Source organism: Notothenia rossii (genome assembly GCF_949606895.1).
Source record: "Notothenia rossii genome assembly, chromosome: 5".
Taxonomy (NCBI): Eukaryota; Metazoa; Chordata; class Actinopteri; order Perciformes; family Nototheniidae; genus Notothenia; species Notothenia rossii.
In genome coordinates this window covers 36,397,998-36,414,522 of record NC_136903.1, presented here as the reverse complement: position 1 = coordinate 36,414,522, position 16,525 = coordinate 36,397,998, and the positions used below count along the sequence as shown (strand labels likewise).

The following is a 16,525-nucleotide window of genomic DNA, read 5'->3' as shown; positions in this document are numbered from 1 at the left end:
ATATATATGAGCAGTGAAAACGTGCAATTATTAACACACGCAGTTGTATATTTATCTCAAAAAGCGTGGGATGTTGGTTATTTTCTCCATCTAGGGCAGGGGTCTGCAACCTTTTTGACCAAAAGAGCCATTTTGCTCCTTTTTCCAAAACATTTTTTTGTCTGGAGCCGCAAAACATATTTCATAGCTTGATAGCTAATAAAGTTGTATTTATTGTTATATCAGACAAAAACTACAGTTTTTTTGCATGTATTAGGCTATTTATTACATTATATAAAACTGTTAACCTCTAATAAGAAACAAAGAACTCCTATAAGGAGAATTAAAAATAATACACAGGCCTACTTTAAAATAAATTAAACACAGCACTTGGGGAGTACTCTGAACATTTGAAGGAAAAAAAATATATTATTAAAATGGGCCCACTTTGAAATAAATAAAACATATAGCTGCACCCTAAAAAGAGTTAAAGGTAGGGTAGGTAAGAATGGAGAAACCAGCTCGAGTGCGCTAGAATTTGAAAATACACAACCGGAAAAAATAGACTTTCTTACAGAGTCCCTCCTCCAACACACACGAACGCGCATCATCAATGAGGCCACGAGATAAGTTTGTGCACAGATCATAGACTGTATATATAAAGGCACAGATGGAAGGCTGACAGGTAGGTAGGCCATCCAATCATTTTGCTAAAATGATTGGTTGTGCTTTTTACAGCGCTACGGCTTCCAGAGATTATTTTTTGTATGTATTTATTGTCAAAGCATTTAATATATTCATTGCTATCGGGACGTTAAGAGCATTCCATGGAATATAACAAAAAGTGTTTTCTGAAATAAATTACATACCCCATTGAATTATGACTGAAGATTGTCAGCTGTCTTCCTCTCCCGTGTTGTTCCTCGATATGTAAAGGCTGCAGCACCGTTGACAACTTCTCTCTACATATCAAACATACCAGTAAACCAGCATCGTTTGCTGTGAAAGCATATAACTCCGTCCACACAGAATTAAATCCTGTGTTCCTCCGGTACTTTTCTTTGATTTATCCGTAGTTCGCTCATCGAGCCGGGGGTCAGGTTATTCACCTGCAGGAAAAGGCGCTCGCGCGGGACCGTAGCAGGATGTGACGCATATTTTAGTTGACCTAATTAAAACCGTTTTGTTTTTTATTTATGTGTCACAGTATCACCTCAAAATACAAGATACGAAACATTTTCAACCATGCAACAAAATATAAATAGTCCTACAAATACTTTTATTTTATTTCCTTCTTATCTTTGTCTAAGCTCAAAGGAGCCAGAGCAGAGGGCTTAAAGGGCCGCATGCGGCCCGTGGGCCGCGGGTTGCCGACCCCTGATCTCGGGTGACACCAAAAGCCGTTGGATTTCGCTTAAACATTAAACTAAATTATTATTATTATTAATATATTTACTATGCAACACCCGCGACCCGACCCGCATCATCTTTGTTTTACCCAGAGCCGAACCTGGAAAAAAGCGAAAAATACCACCCGCGAATCACTTTTTTTGCGGGTTTCTTTTGGTTTTTCCGTCAGGTACCCGACCCGATGCAGGACTCTGATACAGAATCATAGGTTAGGGCTTGGCTCTGCTGCATTGTGTTGAATGTACCGAACCGACAAAAGACAAAAGACAAAAGGAGAAGGAGAACAGGGATACATATACACAACGGTTAATGGGGCACAGGTGAAACAATCAGGAGCAGGAGACCACAATCAAGCTGGCAGGTGACACACAACGACAGGAAGTGTAGACACCTGAAAAGAGAGGACAGAGTCAACATCAAAATAAAATGCAAGGCCACAAGAATAAACACAAAACAATAAACTAACAGAACTCTAACGCTGAAACCTTACAACAACCAGTGCTGAGAAAACACCAGTCACTTTATATAGCTACTAATATCTAAGCACTATCTCAATTTTTCCCAACAATGTATTAGTGTACTCGGTTGAGAAAGCAGTAAGAGTGTGGAGTTCAGCCCAGTCTGAGAGGTAGAGGACTGGGGGGGGGGGTTGTTCTCGCTGCCCTTCCCCCACTTCCCAATGCTTCCAGAGCTCTTTCAAAGCAGGTGCTCTCCATTCTCTCTATCAATATCACACACTGTCTATGTTTTAGACATTTCAATAACTAAAGAGAGACCTCTTCGGCTCTCTCTTTCCTTTGAGGTTAATCAGCTTCTTACTACTCAGTTTAGTTGTTCAAACTATTTCACACTCCTGTCTCAGATGTTGTGTGGTTATTGTTTCTCTGTGATGTGGTGGCTGTTTCTACGGAATTGGACAAGTTTACTAGTGGTATTTTCATAGCTGCAGAGAGAAGGAGAGAGAACACTAGAACAAAATAGTGAATGCCTGAGCTTTCTGGCTGAATGCTCACCAATTGGAAAGGGGTGGGTGCTCCCTCTGCCCCCCCCCCCCTCTCTCTTTTTCTCTCTCTCTGTCAGGGTGAAAGGACCAACCTCAAAGGGTTTTTTACACGTTTCATCCTTGTTTTTATGCCGGTGAAAAGAAATGAGTGCTGGGTGTTAAGAAATGTCTATTGTATGTGTGCCTGCGTCTCTCTCATGTCCGTGTGGAGTGTGATTTGGTTCACAGTTTCTTGTTCCACGAGGCTACTGTACAATTTTAATACATTTCCCTTTTGCTGAATGTACACCTTGATGACTAAACTATGGTATTACTGGAGATGAGCAACTTATCTTGTCTTATTTTTGCTTTAGTTGTCCATTATCCCTTTCAGTATTAATGCTATTAGAGCGTTACGCTTGCCTAACCAATTGCTCAAAATATTGTAACACAAGGATAATGACCTTCTTACTGGCTAAATAAAAAATGTATGACAAAGCTCAGCAACACTCAGGTGTGTTTGCATTTATATTCTCTATTTTGCCTTTTGTCTCACTTGAGTATGTTCCATCTCTAAAAGTTTGTCCATCTTTCCCAGAAATGAGTTTGCATTAAAGAGCTTAATCACAGTAGATAATAACAGCTAAAAGAATACAATGTCACACAAACAACCGAAGTGTCTGTGTGACCACATATACCACACAACAACAAATCATTGATTCATTGCTTTGAATATAGTATTCAAAAATACAAATTCAATATGATTGTATTATTGATGGCAAAATAATAGAACAAGACATAATAAAATCAACAATAAAATAATAAATAAAGAAAGGAAACATGACTGTAAAAAGAGTGTATACAGTATGTGTGTATGTCCTTATGTTAGAAGGAGATATTGATTTATATATACTTGGATTTATCTCTAAGCAATACATGTTAAAGGTCACTATCTTTGGAACTAAAGCAAAAAATAAGATCATGGAAATCTGTAACTTTATTTATATTAGTTTCTAATTATGAGACACTACTCACAACTTGTCTTTGTCTTAAGTTATGTTAAATTTAGTTTAGTGTGTGTGTGTGTGTGTGTGTGTGTGTGTGTGTGTGTGTGTGTGTGTGTGTGTGTGTGTGTGTGTGTGTGTGTGTGTGTGTGTGTGTGTGTGTGTGTGTGTGTGTGTGTGTGTGTGTGTGTGTGTGTGTGTGTGTGTGTGTGTGTGTGAAGGGAGCCAGCTGAAAACTAGACAGCGCCCAGCATTTTACCTTTTGAGAGAGAGAAGAGAGGGAATGATAAATGACCGAGGCAGACCGAAGACTTTCTCCAAGAACCCTGGAGGAATGCTCTCTCCCTCTCTGTCTCTTTCTTCATCGTGTTTTCAAGTCTCTTTTAAAGAAATCTGACTCCCCCCTCTGCAAACTCCCACCCCTCCCCCTCCACTGTGAAAAAAAACCTCTGAAGTTACCGCACCCCCTGCCCCCCACCCCTCCCTCAAATAGGAGTATGTGTGTGTCTGTGTGTGCGTGTGTGTGTGCGTGAATGTGTTAGCGGCTTTGACTGATGTGTTGCTTTCTCTGCACTCAAACAAAACGGCTGCTTTGTTGTGATTATGCAGATTGACCGTGTGTAGTACGGTTCAATCACACTGCTCAGCCATATGGTAACTGCTTGTGTGTGTGTGTGTGTGTGTGTGTGTGTGTGTGTGTGTGTGTGTGTGTGTGTGTGTGTGTGTGTGTGTGTGTGTGTGTGTGTGTGTGTGTGTGTGTGTGTGTGTGTGTGTGTGTGTGTGTGTGTGTGTGTGTGTGTGTGTGTGTGTGTGTGTGTGTGTGTGTGTGTGTGTGTGTGTGTGTGTGTGTGTGTGTGTGTGTGTGTGTGTGTGTGTGAGGTGGAGAGAAGGAGGTGTCTGTATGAGGGAGTTTCCCCTGCTTAAGGCCCTGCACCTTGTTTCAATAGCAACTCTTCTTGCCTGTGTCTTGTTTCTGTAGCGGTCCAGCTTAACAACAACAACAACAACTGCGACGTGTGTTTCTGTCCATGGTGGAATGTTATTAGATACAAGCGCTGAGTTTAAGTATCATTTTGATGCATTTGATTATTTTAATTTGATGCACAATTTGAAAATACACAAAAATAACAGGTACAAAATGATATACAGTGCAGGAAAGGCAGAAAACCCACTGGGCTTATTTAAAGCATCCTCCTAAATAATGTTAAAATTCCCCACACAATTATTATTCTAACAAAATAAACTCAAGTGTGAAACAACAACAACAGTTAAGATAAGATATGATTTTGACTGTGTTTGTCATCTGGGAAAAGCCATCCCATATTTAGTTTTTTCTAAATCTGACATAAAATTGAAATGAAACAAACCATAACCCAACCCACTGCAAACATAGGAAAGAGCCTGATAAATAAACATACTCTTCTACAGAATAACTTCTAGCAGCTTATAACTACATTAGCGGTTAAAAACGTCAGTTTCTTACTGACTCAGAGCTGTTAACTGACAGGTGCCTGAAAGCAGAGATGAGTCAGGAACAGCATCCATAGGTTTCACTGGAACTTATGGATTGGTTCGATAAAACATGAAGCTTCAAAAGAGGGTCCACAAAGCTGCAGTTGAAAATGTTGGAAAATAACTCAAAACCACAACCGAAAAGTACTACGCTGAAATGGAGGCTACGAGGCACAAATATGAAACCATGCAACGAGAAAACAAGGAGCACATAAAAACCTCAGAGAGGGAAAATATCTGCCAAAGCAGCCGAGGGCCTCAGAGATGGAGCTTCGAGATGAGTTGGACACGCTCCAAGTTCTTCTACAGGTGAATAATTCAACTGAAAGAAAATGAGTATGGAACAAATTAGAATCCTGTTAATATTACAAATAATTCTCAACAAATGTGTGTTCACTTACTTCCTGTATTAGTATGTGCTGCCATGTAGGACATGTTGTGTGTGGAATAACAGTAGAACATTAATTAATCTACAAATGCATCACATTGACGTTGATACATTGAACTTCACTTTTTATGTCAGTGTTCTTCGTACAACAACAGTGCATATCAGTGGTTTGGATCAGGTCTTTCTCTCCCCATTTGAAGCTGCCTGGCAAATGGGGCCGAGCTGAATGGATCAATTAGATAAAAGATCAAAATGAAGTTTTGTGTGGACGTTGGCCTCTGTGCTGCCCTGATGCCTTATTCTCTGTGAGGGCCGTGAAAGACGATTTGTGGCAGCTTTGTGAGATGGTGGCGCTTCTCTTTAAAGCACTGGCAGTGGTTATAATGGAGCAGGCAAACACACACATCAGCTCCAACTCTCTGACAGGCAGCAAGAAAACTACGTTGGCTGTTCACTGCTTTGAGCAACCCCGTCTGGATGCTAGATGCTTGAGGAATATATGAATTACAACTCCTGCTGCTAGAAGTCAAATTGAGTTTTGCTATACTACATTAAACCAACGAGTTGACTCACAGTATTGATTTAAAACTATTGTATTGACTTAAAAGTGGTCGTATTGCATCCGCTAAAAGGAAAAGAGTCTGTTCCACGGCACGCCAACGTGACTTAAAATGAATGCAGCACTGATAAAGGTTTTCTGTAACTGTCCAAGTCTGTTAAAGTGTTCTATTTCATGAACACTCTTTAAACACTTCCTGAGCCAATACAGTGTTTTCTTCCTGTCTGTCTTCTTCTCTTGATTTCTCTGACGTCCGGCTCTCTGTCCTTAACCTCTTTCCTTTCCTTGCACTGTTTTTATTTTTCATTCTGGGGACAGTTCAACCATAAACTAATTCAAAAAGTACTCCATGGTGTTTTCTGATGGATGAATACTAATGTTTGTTGTCCACAGCTGACATCTTTCCGTGGATTGATATGACTGCACATTGTCCCTTGATACTCCTTAGCAACGGTCATGTTATGCTTAGCAGCGTGTGCTAGCCAATTTCCAAGCAGTGTAATAATGTAATTTAATGTAATCCCAGGCTTTTCTTGGCCCAGTTTCTGAGACCTTTGGTATAGTTGATCTGACGGTGCTGAATATTACTTTCCCACCTTCTTTTTTCGGACAGTGCACATGAAGCCTAAAGTGGGGCTATATTGACTTAGTTAAATGGATTGATTGTTCTTGTTCCTATTGTGTTTTGTGCAGCATCTAAGGAGAGAGTAGTATCAGTGTGGAGGTCTCCAGTAGTAGAAACCTTTGGACGGCCTCTCTTCCATTGTGGCACCAGTGTTACTGCTTATTGGGTTTAAAAGAGTGTATTCACTCATTTGAAGTCAAGGTCCCATTAAATGTGTCCATCCTAGGTTTGAAGCAAAAACAATGTCGTAGAGACATTTTCATTGAAAGGAAGGTGCAGCTATTTGGCCAATCTGAGGAACCTTTACCGTAATGATATGGATAAACATGCATTCTCATCTCTATACGCCGTAACACAATGGCAGGGACAGGCACGTGGCTCCAGTCCGGTCAGGTTTTATTCTTGATGAAAACTTTGTTTGTCTTGGTGCCTCCAAAGTGAACAAAGAAGAAAGGGAGAACAAGTATTGATTTGGTAATTTCTCAATCACTAATTTGCACACATTCATTTTCACAAAAACACTACTATTTAAAACAGTCAAGTTGAAACAGCCTGAAACGTATGCAGGCAAGCCGCTCATCCTTGCAAGTGGTACGTCTTGTTTAAACTGTATGACTGTATACAAGAGAGTTGGATTGAACTACACAAGTTATGTGTAGGCATGGGAGGAACAGAATCAGAAACGGGTTTAGTAATAGGTAGGTTGACACGGTCGAAGAATTTCACTTGGTGTCGTGGTGCATATACTGTCAGGGCTCGACATTATAAATGGCCAGCTGGCCCGAAAGCACTATTTAGACACCCCGGGCAGCATAACGTACTTACCACTTGCCTGCTCGGGCCACTACAAATATTGCTTTAAAAACAAAAAAAATAGTCCTGTGGTATTGGTATTTTAACTTGCAATTTTGTTACATTTTTTGGTTTATTAATGCTATAACATAGCATTTTGTGAGTCGGTTGTCGGTTGTCGTTGTTGGGTGAAAAGCAATTAGCTGTTTGCTGCAGAGCGCAGCGCAGCAGACTCCCGTGCGCGGGAGCACGCTCCTTCACTACAGACTGTCGCGCCACGTAACCATTCGCCAACATGTTTTTATACTCGCGGTAACCGGCCAAGCTCCGGGCAAAAAACTATCTTCAAATAAAAGAATGTCACCGGAAGAGATAAAGGAGAGTGACAGGGAGTATGTATGAGAAGAAGAGGGAGAGAAAGTTGGCTTGATCGATGGAGTTGGCTTCAATATGATGCCAATATAAACAAGGTCTTCTGTCGGCTCTATACATCAATGCCGACCTATGCTGACAAGTAAGTGAAGAGTAGAACATATAAAGGTGTTGGCTTTAGGGGAATGTCCCAGCAGTTTAGGATAATGAAGGTACTAATCTAATCTATTACATAGCCATTACATTTCTAACTCCTAATGACAGGAAGGCAGAAAGCGCATTATACAAATAATAATACTCAAAATAATGATAATACAAATAGCAGACATTTTTTAACAATGACCAAAATATAATTATTTTAATAAACCAAATATGAAAAATTAAGGAAAATGAGGAAGAACTGATGATTCAAATGTTGTAGTACAAGTAGTAATGTAGTTTGTGCATAAATTACTATTGCAACGAATGTTTTCATTTTCTTCATTATTAGTCGATTCTTTGGACGAATGCTCCGGGCCAGTGGTTACGGGCCTGTGGAATTTGACACTTAATGTCTAACCCCGACTGTACATAAAAGTAAAACAAGATTTAAAAAACACAGATAGAGAACTATTTTAAGAACACTATAGTAAGTGGGTTTAGTATTGCTTTAGCTCATATAGTGTTTGTGCAATATGACACTTGTATAACAGACTACAACCTCGACATAGCAAGAGTCCTGCCAACACTCCAACTGAGAAAATCAGGGCAAGTCAGATCAAGTCTAGTCAAGATTGTTTATACTGTCCATTATTACAGTCAGTCTCAAAGAGGATTACAGGGCGTTAACAGTGGGGGCTCAATCCTACTCAACATGCAGTAGCAATCTTAAACATACAGCTATTAGTACTGTATCTTTACATTGATAGTGAAAGCCTCCTGAACTTAATTCAGTATATTATACATTGCCTATAGAGTGGAGAAGTCATGACATATTGTTGAAGGTCATCGCAAATGCTCCCTCAACAAAAATAAATCAGATTTTGCCATTTTGCCAATAATCTCATATACTGCCCTGTATCAATCACCAGAATCACCAACCTGCAAGTTAAGAGGTTTCCATGTATTTCTGGTCATAACACAATGACTGATTGATGCAGCTTTGACATGTTCTCATAAATCCTGCCTGATTTCTGTGTGTTTCTATCTCTCAGGTTAGAGAAATAACAGAAACACCTGTTGTTGCTCAGAGTTTCCAGAGTGTGCTGCCAGCTCTCCTCCCTGTTCCTTCCATCCTGTTCCTCTGTCTGTCTCCCTGCTCTTTGCTCTCCTCCCTGTCTACCACCACACTGACAGTAGCTGCGTGTCTCATTTCCTCAGGGAGATCAGCCTCTGGCTCGTGTGTGTGTGTGTGTGTGTGTGTGTGTGTGTGTGTGTGTGTGTGTGTGTGTGTGTGTGTGTGTGTGTGTGTGTGTGTGTGTGTGTGTGTGTGTGTGTGTGTGTGTGTGTGTGTGTGTGTGTGTGTGTGTGTGTGTGTCTGTGTGTCTGTGTGTCTGTCTGTCTGTCTGTCTGTCTGTCTGTCTGTCTGTGTGTGTGTGTGTGTGTGTGTTGTGGCTGTTCTTGTTTCTGCTGTGTCCCGTGTGGATGACACACAACAGAGGTCAACTTAACTTTCTATACAACTGCAGCTACTTAAATCCTTAAAATGACCTTTTCTGACAACAAATTCCAACCAATAACAACCCAAAAACATTTGAACAAAAACTTAAGTCCCTTATTTACAAAGCAACAGACAGTAATAATAAAAGCAGATGTTATACTACTACGAGTTATACCAGGGTCATAAAATAATAAGGGAAACAATTTGAAAGTGTAATCTCCATGCTACTACAAATTAGAGCTGTGAAGACACGTAGAGGCAAGAGAGTCCAAAGATATTTAACAAGAGTTCCTAGTGGCAACAGTCATGTGTTCATGCAACACACTTTTAACTTACATTTTGTGTCACTGACAAATTATTAAATCTTTAAAACTCTGTGTACATTTCCACCTTGATTTGAAATGTAAATGTGGTATTTATATAGGTAAGCTTGCGTACTGCAGATTTACAACAGAGCAGCAGTGGAGTAGAGCTAAGCAATATATTACATTTGATCAATAATAAACCATAGATCAGAGGTTAAAATCCTTTTGAGTAGGGTCTCCGAACTAGCGCTCATGAGCCACACCTCTCTAGATGTGAACTAGAAAATAGCTGTACACTTTATGTGTATATAATGTTATTGTAGTTGGGTTTTCTTCCTGAATCATTGTATGTGATGGTTATATGCTGCTGTCTTAACTTAGAGGTGTCAGCAGGGTAAAACTGATAACATACTGATAGTCTTATCTGTGCTTGTTACTTTCACCATTGTCTTTAAACATAAAATTCTTCCAGACAGTCAAATCTGTTTCCTCATTTTTTTCAAGATATTGTGATTACTTAAGATTGCTACATTTAGGATCTCATTGAGAAACTTTTTGACATTAAAGGGACCCTATTATGCTTATGTTCAGGTCCATATTTATATTTAGTGCGTCTACTGTGACATGTCTCCAAGCTTTAATGTTTCGCATACTGTGCTGCAGCACCTCTTTTCACCCTCTGTCTGAAACCAGAACCCAGTCCGCTCTGATTGGTTAGCTGGCAGACTATGTTGTGATTGGTCAACCGCTTAGAGATGTCCCGCCCCTCAGCCTATCACGTACAATGTGTTGAGTCGCTAGCCAATTGAAGCAATTGCGTTACATAGTGATGTCACTATATTACGCAAGTAAACAAAGGAGTCCTGTGTGTGTGTGTGTGTGTGTGTGTGTGTGTGTGTGTGTGTGTGTGTGTGTGTGTGTGTGTGTGTGTGTGTGTGTGTGTGTGTGTGTGTGTGTGTGTGTGTGTGTGTGTGTGTGTGTGTGTGTGTGTGTGTGTGTGTGTGTGTGTGTGTGTGTGTGTGTGTGTGTGTGTGTGTGTGTGTGTGTGTGTGTGTGTGTGTGTGTGCGTGTGTGTGTCAATGGTCCGTGATATAGTTTTCAGGGTGTGGAGTGTGTCACAGATGTTGAACACTGATTAACTGATTGATGGGCCATCAGGTTGACATAATACTGGTTTTCTTTAGAAAAAGAAGACTGCAAAGAAGACTATAGAATTGGATCAGGATCAATACACAGTGAAATAATAATAAAAGTGACTGTACATGTAAATCATGTCATTTAAAAACTCAATAAAGATGATTGATCATCTTGAAACCAGGAACAGGAAAGGTTCTGTTTAAAAGTAGCACTAGCAACACAAACTATATTGGATTATATGTTGGACAGGAGATTCGTTTGAATAAAATCATCGTAGAAATCAAATGTATTAGCTTTTAAAGATGACTTGTAGATAAAAGGTGCATTTCCGCCCCGGTCAAAAGCCACAGGGACTCCACGGTGGCTGCTGTTATTATCAAGCCGTCTTTTTCTTGGATGGCTGGCGTGTATCATCTGTCACACATTGGCTGCTCTCAGGTTGCACATTCCTGAGACATTCCTCCATTATGAAACACCCACACACATAAGTAAACACTCCCAGGGTGTCTTCACCTCCTCTGTTTGCTAATGTAGGAAACAGATAGCAGCGCTGTTTGTTTATGGGTGTGTGTCATGATGTGTGTTTTTCATCCACAGACCAGCACCCTTTAAGATAAGGGTTAGCTAATAGATATGTTACCATTTGAGAAGTTGAATGTTTTTGATTCCTTAAGGAACATTTAATAACAAAAAATACATTTTTATTATTTATCAAAATGTTAATGAACATCTGTTTGATCAGAATCAGTTTGAACATACCAGGAATTTGCTTTGGTTTAAAATGGTGCATACATAAACATGATAAAAGAAGTTAAGTTCTACAAAAAAAAGAGTGAATATAGAACCATTTAAAAAGCTGTTTAAGAAACTAGCTATGAAATAAAAAACAAGATAAATATTTAAAAGAAATATACATATACAAAAAAGTAAAAACAATAAGAAAATGACATCCCTCCGATTCTATTTTTTTTTTTTTTAAGTGCGACAGTGTAAATAATTTCTCACAAGTGCAGACAATACAAAACAGTGAATAATGAATAACAACAACATAAGATAAATCATTGCAATGGAGTTTTATAAATGGTTACCTCATTAGACAGTTAAATGTATTAAACTATAACAAACATCTTAAGCAAAATGTCTTTCTACCTCAAATACATAGTCCGACTTAGTGCTCCTGCTCCTGCTGGGCTGCCACGGTGCTGCAACTGAGGCTACACTTCAAGGTGGAGAAGGGAGGGGTACATGTTGTCAGATTGAGGACAAAATTCACCAGGAGAGTTTTCTTGACCAATAGAATGAATTCTGGGGGTTGGAGCTTCGACTTTCCCACTTTCAATTTTTAAGGACCGACCACATTTGAATTAAAATTAGAGCAAAGTTCTGAATAAAAAACGTATTGCGATTATTTTGAATGTTATTTCAACTGCGAAATGACTCAGAAGGAATAAAACATTCAGAGGGAATAAAATATTTGTTTTAACAAGATCTGTACCAATCAAGTATTTATTTGTTATCATATATGTAGAATACTGTGTTCAAATATTTGGATATATTTAGCTTTTACCAAATATTTCGCCCTCTGAGATTTGGATATTGCACTAGTCCATATTGTGACAATTTGGATTAATGATGCAGCCCTATTAACAGAGCAGGGCAACATGAAAACTGTTTTTTGTTGGAGCTCTTCATCGGTGCACTAACAGCCTCCCAAAACTTGAAATTATGTTGTTTATTACTCCTCAATGAAAGTAGTAGTCAATGAAACAGCTTGGAGTTCTACATCACACAATAAGCAGTCAGAGGTCTGAACCCTGGGTGTGTGGGGCTTTGGGCTGTGGGTGAAAAACTGTGCAAGCGTCCTGTTTTGGGCAGGATTCCATTCAGCCTGTGTGTTTCATCATGTCCATCAGAGCGGAGCGTATGTGAACTGTCCTGCGCCGCGCTGACTTCTCCCTGCGTGTCCGATCAGACCTTTGTTACTTTTCTGTTTGCTCTCTTTTGGCCTTTTTGTCCTCTGTCCCCCAGTGTCCATCAACAAATGAGATGTTCTCACACCCAAAATGAAAAAAGAAAATCCCAGAGCATAACTCTTCCTGAAAAAGCCAGAGCAGAAAAAGAACAGGCAGGAGAGGAGGAGAGGGAACAGAGAGGCTGTCCCTTCCATCTTTTCACTGGGATGGCCATGTCTAATTGTGTCACAGTGATAAATGAATAGGTTTTTTGTCGAGGGGTCAGGAACCTCCCTTGGATCAGAGGCCCATCAAAGTGAATGGTCTATTTTTTCTGTTTGCTCACCCCCACCCCCTGAATGGATATTCAAATGAGTATTCACTAAACAGATAGCTGGATACACTGCCCCTCTTCACAGAAACGACACTCATTCTAATGCTGCATTTTTTATTCTAGGCATTATCTACGGGTTCATAGCAACCAAAGGGAGCTATGAAAGGAACAAATAAATCAAAATGTGTAGTTTGTTTGAGTAAATGCTTTATGAAGTCAGTGTAAATCATTGTCCAGCTCTTATCAACTAATCCTTCTTTACAGTCATGGGAGTGTCTGAAGGCTAAAATGCTCTCTGTAGTAGTCTGATGCTATGCTAAGAAACAGCCGTACAATAAAACAATACAAATGTGAATGAAGATCAAAACAGCAAACATTCAGTCAATACAAGTACAGGACTGTCTCAGAAAATTAGAATATTGTGATAAAGTTCTTTATTTTCTGTAATGCAATTAAAAAAACAAAAATGTCATACATTCTGGAGTCATTACAAATCAACTGAAATATTGCAAGCCTTTTATTATTTTAATATTGCTGATTATGGCATACAGCTTAAGAAAACTCAAAAATCCTATCTCAAAAAATTAGAATAGTTCCTCAGACCAAGTAAAAAAAAAAGATTTATAACAGCAAAACACAATCAAACATTTGAAAATGTCCATTAATGCACTCAGTACTTGGTTGGGAATCCTTTTGCACGGATTACTGCATCAATGCGGCGTGGCATGGAGGCAATCAGCCTGTGGCATTGCTGAGGTGTTATGGATGCCCAGGATGCTTCAATAGCGGCCTTTAGCTCATTAGCATTGTTGGGTCTGGTGTCTTTCAGCTTCTTCTTCACAATACCCCACATATTCTCTATAGGGTTCAGGTCAGGGGAATTTGCAAGCCAATCGAGGACAGTAATGCCATGGTCAGTACACCAGTTACTGGTGGTTTTGGCACTGTGGGCAGGTGCCAGATCATGCTGGAAAATGAATTCCTCGTCTCCATAGAGCTTTTCAGCAGACGGAAGCATGTAGTGCTCTAAAATCTCTTGGTACACAGCTGCATTTACTCTGGGCTTGATGAAACACAGTGGACCAACACCAGCAGCTGACATGGCTCCCCAAACCATCGCTGACTGTGGGAACTTCACACTGGATTTCAAGCAACTTGGATTTTGCTCCTCTCCAGCCTTTCTCCAGACTCTGGCGCCTTGACTTCCAAATGAAATACAAAACTTGCTTTCGTCTGAAAAGAGGACTTTGGACCACTGTGCAACTGTCCAGTGCTTCTTTTCCTTAGCCCAAGTCAGACGCCTCTTCCGTTGTCTTGAGTTCAGAAGTGGCTTGAGCATGGGAATACGGCTATTGTAGCCCATTTCCCGGACACGTCTGTGAACAGTGACTTTTGATACCTGGACTCCAGCTTCAGTCCACTGTCTTTGAAGCTCCCCCAAATTCTGGAAGCGACTCTTCTTCACAATGCTGTTAAGGCTGCGGTCATCTCTCTTGGTTGTGCAGCGTTTCCTGCCACATTTCCCCCTTCCAACAGACTTTTTGTGGATGTGCTTTGAAACTGCACTCTGTGAACAGCTTGCTCTTTGAGAAATTTCTTTTTGTGTCTTACCCTCCTGATGGAGGATGTCAATGACGGTCCTCTGGACAGCAGTCAGATCAGCAGTCTTCCCCATACTTGTGATTTAGTTTACTGAACCGAGTGTTTTTCAAGGCTCAGGAAACCCTTGCAGGTGTTTCGAGTTAATTAGACGATTCAAGTGATTCGTTGAACACCCTACTAGTATACTTTTTCATGATATTCTAATATTTAGAGATAGGATATTTGAGTTTTCTTAAGCTGTATGCCATAATCAGCAATATTAAAATAATAAAAGGCTTGCAATATTTCAGTTGATTTGTAATGAATCCAGAATGTATGACATTTTTGTTTTTTTAATTGCATTACAGAAAATAAAGAACTTTATCACAATATTCTAATTTTCTGAGACAGTCCTGTATATTGTAGGTAGTAAACAGAATGGAAGAGTGTAAAAGAAGGACTGATTTTATACTAGCCACAGGTTTGTTATCATTACCAGAGCCAGTCTTTTATTTATCCTGAGGAAATAAGGTTTGGTGACAGTTGCACCATTTTAGAGTTAAAAAAAATAGAAATGTATACAAACAAAAGGTGGTAGATCATAGAAATCATAGAAACTGAAATGACACAACTAACAAGTTCAGTGTACCCCACAGGCATAATGTAGTGATACATAATGACAATGACACAGTCTAACATGGTGACATTATCTAATCAGTCATACTTCTCAAAAGAAAAGTCAAATTAATTACAAATATGAACCTTACTTTTGTCCTTCCTTCATTCCTTTTTAAATGTCCCGTTTCTAAATATTTTAAAATCTGAATATATACCTACCTCACCTTCTTTTGGCTGCCCGCATTTGATTGGATGATGCTGCCTTGCATTGCAGCAAAATCAGCCCTTTGCTCAGTCCAAACATGGCCTTATACCCTCATACTGCATGTACCAGGCCACAGACAGACAGATAAATACACTTCCATTTCATAGATTGGCCTGGGATTTCACCACGTGTAAGAATCACTCTTTCTTTCCTTGTGCTTTCACTTCAAAAAAAGCCTGTTATCATCCAACTTCTGGCATCATTTTTCCTGCTATACACCGCACCGCACTAAGCATACCATATTCATATACGTATCTATTTGTACTGTCTCAAAACGTCCAGCAGAATTCCTGCCATTTCTAAATCTCTGGAATGGCACGCTGAAGAAAGTCAGTCAGTGTGTGGCAGACGCACACACACACACACACACACACACACACACACACACACACAAACACACACACACACACACACACACACACACACACACACACACACACACACACACACACACACACACACACACACACACACACACACACACACACCCTCACAGGGGCTGCAGATGACTGTAGTGTGTCTAAAATAAAAGTGTGTGTCTATTTCAGTCGACGCCAGTCCAGTAATAGCACAGGCGGTGAGGAGGAGGGCTGGACACAAGTTCTAATTGCAGCCTTGTCAATTGCAGCTCTCACTTTCGGCTCGTAGAAACATGCACAATCATAACCACACATACACACACACGCACACACACACACACACACACACACACACACACACAGACACACACACACACACACACACACACACACACACACACACACACACACACACACACACACACACACACACACACACAGCGGGGGGTTTGTTGGCAGAAGTGCCAGTATCAGTTTTCAGCGGTCTAGTAATAGATGCCTTGTGACCAATATACATATGCACACACACACACTCATCTGTTACTGACAATGGTAATGGCAATTTTACAAAATATTGTAAATTACTTTTATTATTGGACTTTTACGTAGCAGCTTTTGTTCCGTCCTGGTTTCCTTCTGCGTTGTGATCTGAGATCAGTTGATAGAGTCTCTTTATTAAATGACACCTGGAGACATGCCGAGGCTGTCTGTC

The 16,525-nt window shown here is 40.0% G+C and overlaps 1 protein-coding gene across 1 annotated transcript in view; it reads left to right on the top strand.

The window, feature by feature from the left end:
• lrp5 (low density lipoprotein receptor-related protein 5) overlaps positions 1-16,525 on the top strand; it is a 95,470-nt gene that overhangs the window by 43,944 nt on the left and 35,001 nt on the right. The gene's annotated exons all lie outside the window — the stretch shown is intronic.